The 13,632-nt window shown below is 43.1% G+C and overlaps 1 protein-coding gene, 1 long non-coding RNA gene and 1 pseudogene across 4 annotated transcripts in view; 2 read left to right on the plus strand and 1 right to left on the minus strand.

Moving 5' to 3' along the window:
- LOC125488120 (histone H1-like) overlaps positions 1 to 13,632 on the plus strand; it is a 212,594-nt gene that overhangs the window by 84,627 nt on the left and 114,335 nt on the right. The gene's annotated exons all lie outside the window — the stretch shown is intronic.
- The window catches only part of LOC109935230, a 125,057-nt pseudogene that overhangs the window by 82,462 nt on the left and 28,963 nt on the right, over positions 1 to 13,632 (plus strand).
- LOC125488168 lies at positions 1,660 to 12,306 on the minus strand. Of its 3 annotated transcripts, none has more exons than XR_007266244.1 (3): positions 12,195 to 12,306; positions 2,295 to 2,453; positions 1,660 to 1,751 (listed from the first exon to the last, which is right to left on the minus strand). It is a non-coding gene; the product is annotated as an uncharacterized LOC125488168 (long non-coding RNA). The 3 variants fall into 3 exon arrangements; XR_007266243.1 differs by lacking the exon at positions 12,195 to 12,306 and adding an exon at positions 10,837 to 10,874; XR_007266245.1 differs by lacking the exon at positions 12,195 to 12,306 and adding an exon at positions 9,390 to 9,493.

Consider the following 13,632-nt stretch of genomic DNA (forward strand, 5'->3'; position numbering starts at 1 on the left):
CAAATACTTTTCTCTTCATGTGCTTCCAGAAGCTTGTACAGTCAGTTTTTATGTTCCCCATAATTTTATGCTCATTCATGTTTTGCTGCTTTTGAACAAAACTTTTGTCCTTGTTTTCCAAACTCTAAATTTAATTGCACAAATTAATTCACACACATACATTCACAAGCACACACTCTCTTTTTATACATTCATGAGATATGGGCATCACTGGCTGGACCAGCATTTATTGCTTGTCCATAATTGCCCACACGTGATTAAGCGTCAACCATTTTGGGGTGGGTCTGGAGTCACATGTAGACCAGACCAAGTAAAGATAGCAGATTCCTTCCCTGAAGGACATAGTGAACCAAATGGGCTTTTCCTGATAATTGACGATGATTTCCATTAGATCAGCTTCTTTTTTGTGAAATACAGCTTTGCTTTTAAAAAAAAATTCAAACTTTAACCATCTGCTGTGGTGAGATCCAAAACTCAGACTGAGGTTCTGACTCCATTGTCGACTGACTGAGCAAATTGACTGACTGTCTGAGTGACACACAAACACACACAAACTCTCATCCACACCGCGCACGCTCTCTGACTCTCTCACACTCACAGTCTGGCTCACATTCTCTCTCTCTCCCTCATGCTCTCTCTTTGCCACACACTCTCTCGCGTGCCCTCACAATCTCTTTGTCCCCACACAGCTTCTCTCTCACATACATACACACATAAACATTTCCATACTTGTGCACTGATAAGAAACATGTATTTCCGTGTGTCTGCATTTACATGTCAAGTTGTGTCACACACACCATGTTTACAAAATTCATTGATCATTGCAGCGTTTGACAAAATTCATTTCCTTTTCAGAAATACATCAGATTCAAGTGACTGAACAGAACATAGCGACTGGCCCCTGAGGGATTTCCCCAGTATCTCTTTATCCCGTTCACTGACACTCTCCAAGAGATCGAAACCATTCGGAATCAATGAGAAACTTGGCAAAGGAAAGCAGAGGGGCTTTCCACAGACATAATTCTCTCAAGCAATCTCTATCTTTTTAGCACATTCTCTCTCACACACATTCTCTCTCATAGTCTCTCTCTGGTCTCTCACACATGCATGAAATAGGTGTGAGACAGTGTGTGAGAGAGTGTGAGCGAGATAGTGTATGAAAGAGAGTATATGGAAGAGAGAGTGTAAAAGAGAGTGTGTGTGAGAGACAGAGTGTATGGAAGAGACAGTGTATGTAGGAGAGACAGAATCAGAGTATATGAGACAGTATGTGAGAGAGAGGGTCAGCGATACTGTGAGAGAGAGAGAGTGTGTGAGAGCGTGAGAGAGAGACAGCGCATGCGAGAGAGAGAGAGACAGAGCGTGCGAGAGAGAGAGAGAGAGACAGAGCGTGCTAGAGAGTCAGAGAGAGGCAAAGATGAAGTGTGACTGAGAGACTGCATTTGTTAAACAGTCTGGGAAATGCCAGCACACATATGCAATGCTATCTGTCCACAGTCTGGATGGGAGTGTGTCTGTTCACATTCTGGTTGTGCACTGAGCTGAGGGCATGAGGAGAGTGACGGATTTATCCCTTGCGGCCACTCGGAAATGGTGATAAAAGCTGGACGTACGTACCGAGCAGCAGGAGAGTGGTGACGATCTCCATCGCTGTGCCCTGTCCATTTGGGGCGTGCATTCAGTCAGTGACTCAGTCTGCTGTTTCCTGCTTCTCTGATCCTAATGGTGGCAGGGGAGTACAGCCAGAGAGTCTGAGAGAGATCAAGGTGGGACACAATGGTCAGTCACTGGTGCCCTTCTGCCCCAATCGCCCTCCATTCCCCTTCCTAATTCAAAATCTCAGCCTTCAATAGACTCGACGACCCAGCCTAGACGGTAAAAAAATTCAACAGATCGACTCTGCTCGGAGAGAAGAAGTTCCTCCTCATCTCCGTCTTCAATGGGTGACCTCCCTTATTCTGCGATGATGCTTCTCTGGTCCCAGACACTCCCACATAAGGGGAAACAACATCTCTCCGCATCTCCCCTGTTAAGTCCCTCTAAGAATCTTCAATAAGGTCACCTAAACTTCAGCAGGGACAGGGGCCTGACCTACTCAACCTCTCCCTCATCAGACTGTCCCTCCGTATCTGGGATCAGCTGAGTAAATGTTCTCTGGATCTGTCTTTTAAAGCAACAATGACATCTCCAACCTTTCTCAACTCGTTCATACTGAGCAGTCCCCCTGAAATCAATCCAGATATTGCCCTTCTGTTTCTCTCACTGTCCTTCTTAACAAATCCTCTCTCTCTTACCTGAGATCAGAGAAAAGGACGTTTGCGAGTTGGGAGTGTGATAGCACTGTGGCTTTAAGAGTGATGTGTTATGTGCAGGGAGCTGTTACCACAGTGGCGCTAAAATGTCTCATTCAGACAGGCAATTGGTAAACGGCTTTTGAGTTCTCCCTCGGTGTTCTGTTGAAACAAAAGACAAAACAATCATGAGTTGGCAGGGTCAGGTTTCCACAGACCCAGGATGTTTTTTTTAGTTAGTTGAAGATTTCTGCTGGCTGGCTGCTGAGCTAAAAGCTGGAGTTCTCTGCTGTTCGAGTGAAATCTTAGACAGCGAGGCTCCCTCTTAAAAATCAAAACGGGAAGATTGTTCCTTTCTTCTGGACTGCAGAGAGGCAGCATGTGAGAATCATAACTGAGAATCATTACTGAATTGCATTTTTGCCAAAGAGTGTATGTATGGGATTCTGTCTATATTGGAACAGTTGCTGATTAGTGGTTAAATATTTCAATAGAGTAAAGTTATACAAATTCTCCTTTCTGTTACATTTTAATAGTGCTATCAGAATAAAGTGTGTTTCACTCATGTTTACGAGTGGACCAATCAAATCAGAGAGTCTTAAAGCACAGAAACAGACACTTCGGCCCAACTCTTCTGTGCTGACCCTGTTTCCCAAACCAAACTAGTCCCATTTGCGTGCATTTGGCCTATATCCCTCCAAACCTATCCTATCCATATACCTGTCTGAATGTCTTTTATATATTGTAACTGTTTTGGAGTAGATTTGTAGCTCGGGTTGTGGGTGTTGTGGTTGGTTGGCTCGCTGAGCTGGTTCATTGTTCCGCAGATGTTTCATTACCCTGCTGGGTAACATCATCAGTGCAGCTTCTGATGAAGTGATATGATAATACTCACTCATCTCTATCCACATGGATAAGGAGAACCACCAATTCAACTGGGACAATGCCAAAATCCTGGGACAAGCGAAGCAAAGACAGGCACAGGAATTCCGAGAAGCCTGGTACTCCACAAAGAAAGCTATCAACAAACACATACAGCTCAACCCCATTTACATTCCATTGCAAAGAAAAGCTGGAAGTGAGGTAATCCAGCCGGGCGGACACCAGAGTTTAAATAACAGGTGGGAAAACATAACAGCGCTTCATCAGAGACTACACTGATGATGTTACCCAGCAGGGTAATGAAACGTCTGCGGAACAACAAACCAGCTCGTGAGCCAACCAACCACAACATTGTAACTGTACCCACCTCTATCACTTCCTCTGCTAGCTTGTTCCATATACGCACTACCTTCTGTGTGAAAACGTTGCCTCTCGGGTCCCTTTTAAATCTTTTCCCTCTCACATTAAACCTCTGCCCTCCAGTTTTGAACTTCCAACCATGGGGAAAAAAAAAGATTTTGGCTATTTATCTTATTTGTGCCCCTCATGATTTTGTAAACCTCTAACACCACCCTTCATCCTCTGACACTCCAGGGAAAGTAGCCCCAGTCTATCCAGCCTCTCCTTATAACTCAGATTCCCCAGTCCCAATAACAGCCTTGTAAATCTTTTCTGCACCCATTCCAGTTTAATAACATCCTTTCTATAGCAGGGCAACCAGAATTGTATGCAGTACTCCAAATGTGGCCTCACCAATGTCCTGTACAACTGTAATATGACATCCCTACCCATCTACTAAATGCACAGACTGATGAAGGCAAGCGTATCTGGAACATAGCACCTTACACTCTAATTTTTTATATATTTTTTTAAAAATTCGAGTCTGACTATTTCTAATAATATACTTTGGGGGATGTGGTCTGGTCGATAACAGAAGAATAGCTCAGAGCTCTGTGAATCATTAAAGAGAATGGGGAAGTGGACTTCGTCAGGAAGTAACGATGGTCCGGTGGTTGTGGGGTAGGGGGGAGCGTGCGATGCTGGTGGGGAAGCAGGTGTTAACAGAAATTCTGGAAGGTAGGTACCATAGACTTTCCCTTCCTTAATCAGCATGTTCATTTGATTCAAACAGCAGTGAAGGTGGACATGGAGAGATTGGGGAATTGGTTCTGCCGGGGCTCCATATCCGCCCCCATTCTCTCCCTTTCTCCTCTGTTGAGATGGGAGGACGCCAATATTGAACGTTCCCAAAAGTCAATAGGAGGTTAAGTAGTGCTCCAATCCCCTACCCCTGAGGAGAGGACTGTCAACTCTCTGATACCAGCGTGTTCTGTTTTGTGAAATGGCCCAGGAGTCCCAGTCATGGAGGCCCAGATATGTCATAGGAACAGGAGAAGGTTGTTCGGTCCTTTGCACCCATTCTCGGCCCCAGGGCTCAATTATCTAATGGCCCCAACCACGAGATCCCTGCATGGCACACTCCTATCTGACTCCCCGTCTGACCGCCCTTCTCAAATTGAAACAGCCTCTGCCACACATTTCCAGGCAGTGCATTACAGACTCCTTGCTCGGTAGAAACATTTCTTCCTCACTTCACCCCAACTTGCTCCATTTGTAGCTCACTTTAAATCTACACCTTCCTCCTCCACCACATTCCTGTTTCTTTTACGAGCTGGATCAGCTTCGATATCAACCCCCTACCCCCACCCCATCCGCTCTGCCCAGCTCCAGTTTTCAGGGCGAAATGGGATCGAAGCCACTCTTCCTCATCTCGATTATCAATCTGCCCACCACTTTCTCCTGAAACAATGACCTCTTGTTCTAGATTGTCCTGCATGAGGAAACATCCACAAAATACTGTTTTATACCCTTGGCAATCACAAATTGCATTTAGTGGCAGGACACTAGGGAGCTCAGAGGAATCTTGGGGTGTTTCTCTGCAGATCCCTGAAGGTGGCAGGACAGATTAATAGAACAGTTAAGAAGGCATACAGGACACTTGCCTTTATTCTTTTTAATTCATTCATGGGATGAGGGTGTCGCTGACTATGCAGCATTTATTGCCCACCCTACTTGGCCAAATTACTGTGGGTCACATGGAGGCCAGGCCAGGTAAGGATGGCATTTTCCTGCCCTGAGGGACATTAGTGAACCAGATGGATTTTTCCATAATGGATTCACAGTCATCATTAGACTTGTAATTCCAGATATTTTTATCTGCGCCAGCAGGATTTGAACCAGGGTTTCCAGGCATTATCTAGGGCTCTGTATTGACTGTTGAGTGATAATATCAGTAGGCCATCACTTCCTCAGTTGAGGTATAGATTATAAGAGCGGAAAAGTGATGTTAGAGGTTTACAGGACACAGCTGGAACACTCTGTGCAGTCCGGTCTCTGCGCTATAGTAAGAGTGTGTTTGTTCTGAAGGGGGTGCAGAGGAGATTCCCCAGGACGTTGCCTAGCACGGAGCATTTCAGTGATGAAGAGAGTCTGGATAAGCTCCGGATGTTTTCTTTCGAGCAAAGAAGGCTGAGCGGGGTCCTGATCGATGTGTAAGATTATGAGGGACATGGACAGGGGGAATAGGAAGCAACTATTCCGCTTAGTCGAAGAGTTAATAACAAGAGTGAAATAACTCCACAGAGGCTGGTATCCCATCAATAAGTCACCCTTCATCCACACATAGAAAGTCCTTGACACTGAGCCAGCTCCCTCAAAGCCAGCTCGCAGATTGAACAGAACCCCCGCCATTCCTGTTTATAGGGGTCCCTGATTGGACCAGGATAACAGCCCTCATCTGGGAATTCATACTCTATGAGGTCCACCTTCAATTTAAAAACCCTTGGATGACCTTGGTGGAATTCAGCCGTAAATGGCAGTGACCTTTGCTCAGGACAATCACTCTTGCTCCCCATAATAATATTGCCATCCTGTACTGTGATCTGGTCTCGCCAGTCCCAAAAAGGTTTTAATTCTGGTTGTGATTGCCCTCTGGCTTCCCCCATCACCAGCAGCTGGTCTGGTTTTGCCAGGACTGGATCTTTCTGAAAACAAAGTCTGATCTTTTCAGCTGTGACTAGAAGTGTGTTCAGAAAATTTAAAGCCATTATGGACACCTCCAGTGATGGCACTTTCAGCAGCGTATCTTCCAGTGGGAGGTTACTCACTGCATCCGCATTTGCTACTTAGCTGGCCAGATGGTTTTCCAATTTAAGATTATATGCACTTAGCATTAGAGCCCACCACTAAATTCAGCCTGAAGCCATGGGTGGCACGCCCCTGTCCTCTTTAAATAGCCCTAGCAGGGGTTTGTGGTCCATTACTATTACACATTTACATCTGTAAAGGTATTGGTGAAATTTTCTCACACCAAAGATGAGCACCAAACTGTCATTCTCTATCTGGGCATATCTTCACTTGGCATCAGCCAAAGTTCGGGACGCATGCACTATCGGGTATTTCTCTCTGCTGGGCCACCGAAGAGCCAACAGTACCCGAATACTGTACAGGGAGGCATCGCATGTCAGTACCACATCTTGCCTGAGATCATGGTGTGCCAACACTTCAGACAATTATAGCTGATTTTTCACTTCCTACAAGACTATGTCTTCACTATGAGACCATTTCATAAACTGACCCTTTTTCAGGAGCAAATGTAAGGGTGCCAGGATGGAGGCCAGGTAACGTATGAATATTCTGTAATTATTCACCAACCCAAGGAAATACCTACGCTCTGGTACAGTGTGAGAGCCAGCTACCTCTGATCATGCTCATTTTATCTTCGAGTGGGTGTAACTCAGTCTTATCGACTCTGTCGTCCAAGTAGGTTACTTGGGGTGGCTGGAACACACATTTTTCTGTCCTAAGGCATACACCTACCTGGGAGAAATGCGAAAGTACTATGTCCAAGTTCACTAAATGCTTTTCCTGGTCATTAGCACATTATCCAGATAAATGGCGAACTGGGGTAGACCTTGTAGAAAGTTTTCCATCGTCCACTGGAAAACGGCACAGGCTGATGATGTCCCAAAAGGCAGTTTGGTGTATTGATGCAAACTCTTATGGGTATTAATTGTAGCATAGGTCTGGGAATCCCCATTTAATTGCAATTGCAGGTACCCATGGCTCATGTCCGGCTTCGTGAAGGACAGCCACACCCCCACACCACCCACACCAACCACCCCCACCCCCCACCCCATCGCCCCGATGGGTTTTGTGTATAAGCCCTCTATGTGAGGGATTGGGTATTTATCCATCTGTGAAAACTGGTTTATTGTTTCTTTGAAATCCCCACAAAAGGCTAAACAACCCATTGGGCTTCATAATTCCTAAAACCAATGCTGCCCATAACGCAAACTATACTGGTTTGGCAATTCCTTTCCTTTCCAGCCTCCTGATTTCTGCCTCTACTTTTGCCCATCAGGCAAATGGCACTGTGTGGGCCTTGCAGAATCATGAAATTGCATCTTGGTCAACATGTCAGGTGGCCTGGCACCTTTGACAGTCCCCAGGCTTCCGTGAAAAACATCCAGGTATTTAATTAGGACTTCACTCAGGCAACCATTTTCTAATCGAAAAATGTACAGCCAATCAAGTTGAATCTTTCTCAACCAATTTCGCCCCGTCAAACTTGGGCCTATGACCTTTCGCACAATCAGTGGTAACTGACCAAGCTGTTTCTCATAGGGACCTACACCAAAGTGGTACCCTTAAACCATAGGGGTTACTCCGTATTGGGTCTCAGCCTGACTGAGGTCTTATGCAAACTTAGGGTTTGGAATCTAGAGCGAATTTTGGTAAAGACCAGTTCTGCCATCACTGATACAGCCACACCAGTATCAACCTCCATTAGAACCGTGTGACCCTTTAACCAGGCATTTATTTGGAGTGGTTGTGATTTGGATATTACTAAGCAATTTACTTGTTCTAAACTAGCTGTACGTGGATTTTCTCGGGTGTGCACACTCCTGGATACTGGCCTTTGAGTTCTCTTACACCATTCATGCTTAGTGGGACTCTTTTGTTGTCTTGAGACCACATTCTGGCAGTAACTTCAATGGCCTGCCAGCCCAGATCCTCGAGAAAATTCTAACCATTTGGCTGAGGCTTGGCTTTGTTTTGGGGTTTTGCTGTGGGCTTACCAAGGCTCCTTCCAATTAGGATATGTCCTAAGTTAGGCTCTGCAATTGCCTTCACTCAAGGCAGTATTCCCCAAGCTGAGTGGGCCTGGCAAGGATGTCTATGTCTATCGGCATACCCTGTAACTCATTAGCTCTACTTTCCACATTTTCTAACAACAAAGCTAAAGGTAGTGCCTGTCTGAAGTCTCATTGGTCTTCAGCTTGTAGGCGCTTTTGCGTGGTCATGTCATTAATCCGACATAACAACTGTCTCTCAGAATCTCACTTAGGTTTAAATCAAAATCACACACCTCTGCCAGTCATCTTAACCTCATAAAAAAAATCCCAATATGAATTCCCTGGTACTCAAACTGTTGAATAGCAACTCAGAATTAGTTGTAGCTTGGGTTGTAATATTCCTTAGCTAAATTTGTAAACTCTTGAAAGATTTTAGTATTTGGTGCTTCTGGGAAAGTTAGGCTCCGAATAACCAATATTGCCATGGGTCCACAACCTGTCAGGAGAATCACTCATTGTTCATCTGTCCCAATGTTATTTGCCCGGAAACAATAACTATATACTGGGATAAGTCTTTGACCACTGAATCGAACAAGTCAAGCTTCCCAAATAGCAGCATGATGCCAGAAATCCTTACACCAATTCAAAGTCAATTGTTGTGAGCGAATCTCTTCAGGGGCGTGTTTCTCAGTCATCAATAAAATAACTAAATGAATGCTGATGTCCCATCACCAAGTCACCTTTATTTACATGTGCCCAGTACATGACACTGAACCAGCCAGCACAGAGCTGGCTCTTAGAATGAGCAGAATCCCTGACACTCCTGTTTATATCTGTAAGCCAGGTCTTCCCTGACAGGACCAGGTTAATAGCCCCAAACAGGAAACTCATATTCTATGAGGTCCAGCTGGCTGACATTGTTCCAATCACTACAAGTGGGGGTTACAAAAAGAGACTAAGGGCAATCTCCATGGATAAGCAGTGTCAGATTTGGAAGCAGAAGTTTCAACACCAGCAGAGAAAACAAAAAAGAAAAATTCAGGTCAAAAAGCAGAACCCAACAAGAAAGCGGAATTACCTGTGGCTAACAAAAGGTGGTCAATGAGCATTGTCCAATTCAAAACTTAAGGTAGACAAAGCAGCAAAGTGTGGAGGTAGGTTAGAGAATTGGACATCTTTCAGGAAGATGCAGATGATGCTTAAAAACAGAAAAAAATTATCACAAAAGTAAGATGTTAAGAAACATAAAAATATACAGAAAGAGCTTCTATGGATATATAAAATGAAAGAGAGCAGCAACGTACAGGAAATGCTCCAGTGACTACAGGATTTTGGATGATTATCAATGCATCTAATGTTTCCAGGGTAACTTCATTCTACTACTCTGGAATATGGATGATCAGGTTCCAGTGGTTTGTCAATCATTAACCCTGTTAATTACCCCAGCACTTGTTCCTTCCTAATGGTGATCCCATTCACATTGGCCCGCTCACTCAACCCTAATATTTGTTCTCTAACATTTATGGGCACTTACTGGAGCCCTCTTTTGTGAAGACAGCAGCAAAATATTTGTTCAAATCTTCTGCCATTTCTTTGTTCCCCAGTATCACTGCACTTGCCCTACATCTACCTTTATAAACTCCTTGTTCTCACATATTTATAGACATTTTTACAGCTAATTTCTATGCTCACTGCAGTTTTCCTCTCCAACACTTTTTTCCACTCGAGATTTATTTTCCTCTTTTTGCTGATTTCTAAAATGTTCCCAATCCTTAGGTTTGCTGTTTTCTTTGCTCTGGCAATTTTACATCTCTGCTATTTGGTTCTCCCTCATCTCTTTTTTAACCCATTGTTGAGCCACTTTTCCCCCTTTTCCATTTGTCAGACAGGAATGAATAATTGTTGTAATTCATGGGTACTATCTTTAAGCATGAATCACATCCTATCCACCATCAACCACTTTAGTATGACTCCACAATCTATCCTTGTCAATTTGTGCCTCTCGTGCTCATAGTTCCCTTCATTTACATCCAGGATCCGAGCTTCTAGTTCAACTACTTGACTCTTCACCTCAATGAAGAATGATGTCATATTATGGTCACTTTTCCCTAAGTGACCTGCACATAACAAGATTGCTAATGCATTGTTTCACATTGCAATATATCCCATATAGAATATCCTGTTGTCAAGTTGATTCTTCAAGGTATTGGTCTGGGCAACTAGGGACGGACAATAAATGCTGGTCATCCCTCAAAGCCTACATTTCACGAATGAATACAAAACAAACAGACACATATACACACATACACATGGAAATACTCCACCACTTTGTCTTATCCAACCTATGTGTAAATTAAACCCATGATTACATTGCACCATTCTTGTTTAAATCTCTGATGCCTTGCTTGATGCCTGAAGACACTTATAGGCAAGCTAATGGAATGTTAGACATTACTGCAAAAAGATTTGGGTACAGCAGTAGTGAAGTCTGGTTTCAAATGTATCAGACTTTAGTTATGTTGCACCTGCAGTCCTGTGTGCAGTTTGGGTCTCCTTATCTCAGGAGATGTTATTTCCATGTAGATTCACTAGTCCTTGGGATGGTGGCAACATCTATGAAGAGATAGTGGACAAACCGGGCTGGTATTATCTCGGGATTCAATGAATGAGCGATGATATTATTGAAAATATTGTCGCACAATGCTTAAAAGGGAAGAGACATGGTAGATACAGGTTTAAGAGTCGCTGGTTGGGGGAGACTAGAACCAGGCAAGGTTTTAAAATAATTGGGACTTAGGTCCAAGATGAGGATTTATGTTATTTTGCTCAGCTTTAGAATTCAGTACCTACAGGGAACTACAGTCACTCCATCTCGGTGTATGTTTAAGGGAGAGACTGATAAATTTCTGATTGCCAATTGTTAATTGGGATATGGGGATGGAGTGCGTAAAACACATTGAAGTGTTTGATCAGGCATGATCATATTCAATGGGACGGCAGGTTCAAGTGGCTGAAAGGCCCACTCCAGTTCCCAAGTCCCTCTGTTGCAAAATGAACACTTTCTGTTTCTTTTCTCTCTCAGGAATATACTCAAGTACTTCACTTCCCAAATTATGAATCTCTGTTCAGAAGTGTGCAATTTATAGACTTGCTGGCACAAAGGCTTGTTCTCTGACTTAACGCAATGGCCACGAAAATACAGTGTAAAAGATTAGACCCCAGCTGTGTTTTGTCTCAGGGAGGACTGAAGATCAGCAACAGCTGAGTCAAGCCTCATCAAAGCAAGTATGTCAGTAAAGTTTTCTGACAAATACGTGCATATAAATGACAGCTTCAACACTGGCTCAGACAAGCAGCATTAGCAACTTTTTCATTTCTTGTAAACTCCGAGTGTGTTGGATACAAAATAAAAACCATAAGAACTGAGGATGCTTTCAATCAGAAATAAAACCAGAAATTGCAGGAAAACTCAGCAGCATCGGTGAAGAGAAATCAGAGTAATGTTTGGGGTCCTGTGACCCTTTCTGAAAACTGATGGTAGCTAAGAAATTCTTGTTTTTTTATGTAGAAGGAAGGGTGGGAGTAAGGAGTAAACAATAGGTGGGGACAGAATGCAAAGAGAGAGAAGAACAGTTAGACAGACAAAGGAGTGGACAATGATCTGGTTCAGAGGGTGAATAGTTGTTAACTGAGACTGTTAGTGGCATTGGAACTTAACCCTTCTGTTGAGAAAAAATGCACTAATTAGATAACAACAGAATACAACAACTCTATTGAAATACTAGTCAAGTAATGTACTGAAATGCTACACCATCTGACATTGCTACCAATGAATTTGTGTCTGAATTCAGATATATAATAAATCATTTGATGGGTTACTTACTGTTTTGATGGAACGGGAGAATCCAGCCTGTGGTTTCGCATAACAACCCGTGTCAAGAAACAATCCTGAAGCTAACAGCCTCTTCAAGTGCCTCGCTCTGCAGAGTATGTGAAACACACTGACAAACTCTGCGAAAACCTTCTTTATTTTGACACTTCCCTTTTCTGATTTTTTAAAGAACCTTTGAAAGACTCACACTGCAGCTCATGGAATTTTTTTTTTCCCACAAGATGCATGAAAGCAGTGTTGCAATTGCCTGCTTCAATGGAAATAAGAGAATACATGCACTGAAATAAAACCATATTGGTATATCAGGTAGGTGGGATTCAGTGTTTCTTGGAATTCACATCTCAGTCCGCAGTGTACAACAGGCAGAACAGTGTCTGGATTTTTTTTTTCTCCCACAAGTGTGAGGACAACATGTTACATTCCACACATGTCACCCCTGACACTGGTAATGTCTCACTGGAGACAAAATTTGAATTATACATTTGTACACATGACAATAAAGCTAAAGTACAGGAGTACAGTGAAATGTGTACAATGTCACCCCACACAGCACCATCTTAGGTACAAAGTATCTAAGTATGAATCATAGGTACTAAAAAAGGTACAAAAATAGAGAAATGAAGAGAAAAGCTAAAAGTTCTACACTACAGTCCTTCGTCGTATAAGTTAGGAAAATCTTGATATTAATGGAATACCCATGATTAAATGATGGCCTTGTCGTGATTGTCTCTTGCCTTCAGCTGTTCGGAGGAAAGAAAAGATTAAAATGCACTGACACAGGCTCCAAGCTTTGAGCTTGTGTTTACTGTGGAGAGATAAAGACATGAGCTTTGTTTGACAATGAGAATCAGCACACATGTAGTACTATCATATCATTGCATGGAAATATTCCTTACGGCCCCAGTCACTTTTGTGAAAGTCAACACGCTCAATAGGGGAGTTATTTCCTTCAATCCTGCATCTTGGATCATGTTTCTTTTTTCTCTCTCTCATTCAATCAATAATCTGTGTCAAGTACCTGCTAGCAGATGATATTTAAGGTCTGGATAGCTTTTGATAGCAAAAACAGAAGGGCAGTTTGGCAGGAAAAATAGGAAAGGGGATTATTATCTGAATGGCTATGAACTGAGAGAGGGGAATGTCAAACCAGACTTGGGTGTCCCTTGTAAGCAAGTTACTGGAAGTGTGCATTGCAGATGCAGGTGGGGGTGGTTGGGAGTCTGATGGTGACAATGTTCAGGGAGCCTTACTTTCAGTTTAAAAGAGTAGAGGTAGCTTGACTTTCAGTTTATAGAAACAGAGGAAACTTTCTCTAACCCTGTGCTGTATTTGTCCTGTGAGTATTTGATAGGCCAGTGTAGAAGGAGTTTATTTTCCATTTGCTTTTATATTAAAAGAATAGAGAAGTCTTTATTCTGTATCTGACACC

This window comes from Rhincodon typus, unplaced genomic scaffold, assembly GCF_021869965.1.
Source record: "Rhincodon typus isolate 14 unplaced genomic scaffold, sRhiTyp1.1 hic_rhity00000051, whole genome shotgun sequence".
Lineage (NCBI taxonomy): Eukaryota > Metazoa > Chordata > Chondrichthyes > Orectolobiformes > Rhincodontidae > Rhincodon > Rhincodon typus.